We start from the raw sequence: 5571 nt of genomic DNA, 5'->3' as shown, positions 1-5571 counted from the left end.
CCCATACCAAAGATTATTTTGTGGAGTTCAAACATTCCACAGGTTGAAGAAATAAGACACGCATTGAAGTTCCTCTGGAATGGCTGCCCTGACGCCATTATTAAATGGCTCCAATGAATGCCAGTTTTTCACATTATAAATTTTCAAGTTAAAAAATGTTAAATATCAGTAATACTGGCCTAACCTGGTACAATTTATAAAATCTGTTTTAATCAAAATATCTGTCAAATGAAAATATAAATTAAGACTAATTTACACAAATAGGATAATAGTTTTCAAAATTCTAAAGCAATTCATACTTAGATATAATAGCAAATTATGTTAAGATATTTATTTAAGAATTTTTCCTGAAGAAAAAAATCAGAATAAAGCCTAAAACTTCCGGTGTGCATCTAGCACCCATCATTTCTCCAATTTATCCAAGGTCTGAGTTATAAAAGGTTCTTGCAAATGTCACTTAGAATTCTCCATATTAAGGAGAGTGTTCAAGAGTATCCTACAGGGGAAGGAGAATTTACTTTTAATGAGTCAATCTTTCTTTCTGTTTGGTGTACTTCAGCTTCTCTGTTCTGAGCCTTAATGGTTATTGCTGGAATGGTCTCACTTGGCACATTTCACTGAGATGGATCGTTATTTGCTCACAGGAAAAGTTTTGTAACTGACTAATTATATAACCAGTTGCACTATTTTCCTCTCATCTCAAAAACTACATTCTGGATAGAGACTTTATGTTGTTGCTTTTGTTGTTATTTCATATAATTTCATCTTGTTTTAAAATAATACAAGATGCAACAAAATTGTCACTGAGAAAAACACTCATTTACACATCTAGAGAAAATATTCATACGCTATAAAATAGACTATCAGAAGATAGTCAAAAAACTCATTATTTCACTAATACAATACTAATAAATATGCTTCATTTTTAAAAACTTCATTATGAAAAATATGTATTGAATATCTATAATGTTTCATTTTCTTTCTTTAAAAGATAGGAATGTGACCCAATATTATAATCAAGTTTATAACCTTATAGAGGACAAGACTTTAAAAAGGAAAGTTAAAAGGCAATTGGTAAATAATATCTTCAATATAAAAAGTAATTCCAAAGAGTTGTCACCTATAGTTGTTTTTTCTCTTTTTGTAATGCAAGTATCAGCCTTAAACTTTGATTTTCTAGGTATCTACTTCAAAGATGGCTATCTTAAAACAAACACATTGCCAGCCTCAGGGTTAGATAAAGAACCAGGCTGCTTCTCAGTCCAGGCTCTCTGGATAACTGATATTTGGGTCCATTTGCTTTTTCTCTTACCACACCCCTACCCTAGATTCCAATACAAGCAGAACCCTAGGATCTCTCTCTCTCTCTCTCCCTCTCCCTCTGTCTTCCTTACTCCTCCACCCCCTCCTCCCCTCTCTCCTCCTCACTCTCACTCTCTCTCCCTCCCTTTCTCTTTCCTTAGCCCCCTCCTTGCTGTATGGTTATTGTTGAGGACATCTCACAATCATAATAAGAACCACACAGGATACAACCATGTAGCTATCTATACTCAGAGACCAGAACACAACAACTCATGTCCCCCCAAAAAACAAAAAGGAAAAAAAATAGTTTATGTCTCTATAAAAGTAATTGAGGTTACATCTTTCCAACTATTGTAAAATGTATGTATTGAGTAATGGAATTATTTGCATTCTTTTAATTTCCTATTCCCTGATGAGGAAAGAGATATAGACTGGAAATGTTTAATTGGAAGAATTCTGTTAGCAATGGTAAGGAAAAGACATTTGCTGTTCTTCACCTGCCTCCTCCTCTCCCTGCTACCTGCCTACAAAAGCACACGTCCACCCATTTCCTGCTTTCACTGAAACAGATTTGCAGCAACTGCAGATATACTTACCACTAGTTAAAAAGGCCACCCTTTCAAATATCCTCAAATATGTCCCTATAAATACCAATTAAATTGAGCCATAGCTATCACTCAAAAAAATTCTAACCCCACAGCATGTATTAGTTCCCCCAGATAACTAATTGCTGTGTGTCTCTCGTATGATGTTTTTGAGAATCAGGTGTTATTTTATCTACCTTTCTATCTTTTATTTGGAGAGCTATGATATACAAAGACTCTGGCTTACTTATTAACTAAAGCAGAAAAATTTATCATACTAAATGCTTCTTGTATTTACAGATACAATGAACAATTGATACGTTATAAATTCTGCTTGATATTTCAAATGAAATGTTTTAACATTTTATTAAAATATAATTTTATAATTTATTAAGTATAAATCAAAATATTAAAATATACCATTTATATGGGTTTTGTGGAAAATAGATACAATAAATTCAAGTAATCATACCAATAAATTTCTCCTCAATATTCTATATAAGCTTGTTCCATTAAAAATTTGACTGATGTAGGTTTATGTCCAGAAAGTTTTTTAAAACGTCGCTATTGTAAAAACATTATGTTTAGAAGCATGTTTCATTGGTGAAGATTCTACTAATATCACTATTGACTTTATTTATCCAAAATCTAATAACTGATCATAACCTAATATTGTTACTGTTGGGATGGCGTTAAGTCCAATGTCGCCCCAGCTGCATGGGGAAAGAGAATGATAAAGTGGCAGACGTGTAGTTGACATTTTTCCTTGGTTCTTCCTCACTGACGTGGTGAAGAATCATAGCTCAGTGAGATATCAAAAAGATTTATTAAAAGTATATTTTAACAAATCACACCCAAGAAGGTACACGATTTCAGTGAAGAGCTGTAACCAAATGCTGTAACAAAAATCAACAACAAAAGGACCCAGAAGTGGAATGTCTGCATTATATTTGGGCCATGATGGGTGGCTCCAAAGGCATTCCTAGATGATTGGCAAGTGAGGTCATTTTGATTGACAATTGGCTGCTATATAACTCTTTGCCTAGTACTCATGTGCTTACCCAGAATTCTACTACCATTGGGGTGTTCTTTGGGTGGTCTCTAGTCCGGGCCCCTATTCTTTTGTTCTGCCTATCACTCATGGCTACTAGCCACCTAACAATAGGAAAGGAGAAATTTTTCTGGCCAACAACAAAGACAAGTAAATTGCTATGTGTGTTTGTATAATGAGTAAAACCTAATATGTGGCATGTTCCTTTCTTTTTAGGCTGAAAAAATATTTTATCAGTAAAATATAAGAAGGTTAGTACACAAATTTTTTGATATCTTTACAAGTATACATGACCATTAAAAAAAATTTATTATTTCTCACTCATTAGCTCTGTCCAACTGTGTTTTAAGTTGGCAAATAAATGAACTCCAGACTATTGAAATATTACGTGTTACTTTTAATCCACGCAAGACTGAAGTTACAATTGATGTTTTTATTTCTCTTGTTCCCAAAGGGCTATTGTTAAACATGTCTACTGTTCTTTTCTTCAAAGTTTTGCATATTCTTAACAGAAAAGACTTATTCTTGAGATCTATTTATCATCAATTCATTCTGTATTTAGTACAAATCAGGGTTGAGAGACATAGAAAAATATAGAGTGACTAACAGAAAAACAGAAAGAGAAGAAGGGAGGGGCAGAGAAGAGATATAGAAGTATTAGACTATAGTGGTTAAAAAATAAGTCACCAAATTCAAAAACAAGTAGTTTTGGATTTTTACCATGTAATTTTCCAGTTTTTTAAAATTGGTCCAGCAACTTAATCCTCTGAAATTCTTTCTTTTAAAAAATTTGTATGATACATTTTCCTACTTCACAAATTTTTTTGTGCATAATAATCAAATGAATTAATCCATGTGCAGCATGAACCACAGTGCCTGTCACAAAACACACTGTTGATAAATGCTAGCTATTATTATTATATATGATTGTGGAATACAAAATAGATGCAATGACAATATGCTTCTAATATGTAAAACTATTACTGCTCTTAGGTGAAAAGAAAAAGGGTAGAGTACTTATAGATGAGACTTAATCTATGATTTCTAGTTTTGTGCAATATATGCTTGTGGGAATTTCTGGTATGAGCTAGGCACACTACTAGGCAGTAGCATTGGGATACAAAGAGGGATTACAATTTAGTTTGGAAGAGAGAAAGAATTATGATTAAATATGCTAAAGTACTGTGGTTAAGGTATAAAGACGATACCATGGAAGCACATAGAATGTGCTTAACATTGGGATTAGGAGGCGATTTCTCTGAGATGATCCTTGAAGACTGAAAGAATTGTTAGTACAGAACTCTGTAAGGATGTAGGAAATATTAGAGCAGTGAGAAGGCTTCTAAATAATGTCATCACTTTTGCAAAGACCTTGATATGTGTCAGAACATAGCATTTTGATGACTGCAAGGAATTCATCACTAAATTCAGGATCAGATAAAAGGTGAGAGCCAGACAAATTATTTTACTTGCAATAAAATATTTCCGGTAAATCATCTGTATATATCAGTGAAAGTTAGCGCCTGTGGCATATTCTCCATAATTTTCCACATTGCGTCATTTTAGAACACCATTTTACTGGACAAGTACTAAATTTTCTGATGAATCTTAATGAAGTATATTATACAATAAATAGTTTATTACTTCTCAAATGTCTTGCCAATGGGTATTTATTTGAAATGAAATTATATTTTGGAAACTCCAACATAGCATCTTTAAATAGGATGAAACTGAGTAAAGTGTAGCTTAAATAACCAGCTTGTTGTCAATATGCATATTATTATCAAAATTTTGATTGAAATCGTGCCATAGTAAATATATTTTTTCTTGTATAACTTATTCTGGCCAGAGTTAGAACAGAGCTTATTTATGTAAGTATAATTACTTGGACTCTGAACTACAGAAAAATCCTAATAGAAAAAGTTATCCTGTTACCCACATTCTGCATGACATGTAGCTGCATCTGTAATGCCAATGGCATTGCTGACTTCCATTTTCACTCAAGTGCACACGTTATTAAAATAAAAGTACTTTATTTTTTTATGGTATTGCATTAAGGGTAGCTCATCTTTAATATGTAGCCTTTCCTCATTACAGTAAGCATATATCAATTAATATTCTTTAGTATTAGAATAGTTACTCCATGACAAAATATATACTGATTTCCAAAGAAAAATAACACAACTTTTAAAGGAGAATCATTTTGTTGAAGCCTAATAGAGTCTTATTTTAATCTTTTTCCTCAATTAAGAGACTTCTGCAACAACATTTCTTCAGAAGCCACAATTTTTTTTTCAGTTAATGAATGTTTCTCAGCATGTGTACGAGGTATTCTGAGACAATGACTAACATTATGGAAAAAATAATCAATTATGCATGGCTGAAAGGAATAACTACTAAGCAACTTAAGCATTAAAAAGTCATCTGATTTAAGGTAAATGTAATGGAATGAAAATCCAATTCTCGGTTTATCTGACTGATTAAATAAAGAAAGTGGCCAATGATACAGATTAGAAAGAATTTTCATATTGAAGGTATAGCAAACCAACAAATATATGTTTATGTAGAATTTGTTACCTGTAATATCAACGTCTGTGTAATCTCTATTCTAAGTAATTTTTTCTACTTTTTCCC

Source organism: Pteropus vampyrus, unplaced genomic scaffold (assembly GCF_000151845.1).
Source record: "Pteropus vampyrus isolate Shadow unplaced genomic scaffold, Pvam_2.0 Scaffold21, whole genome shotgun sequence".
NCBI classification, from domain to species: Eukaryota; Metazoa; Chordata; class Mammalia; order Chiroptera; family Pteropodidae; genus Pteropus; species Pteropus vampyrus.
The sequence above is the reverse complement of the archived record's forward strand: the minus strand, read 5'-3'. Positions refer to the sequence as shown.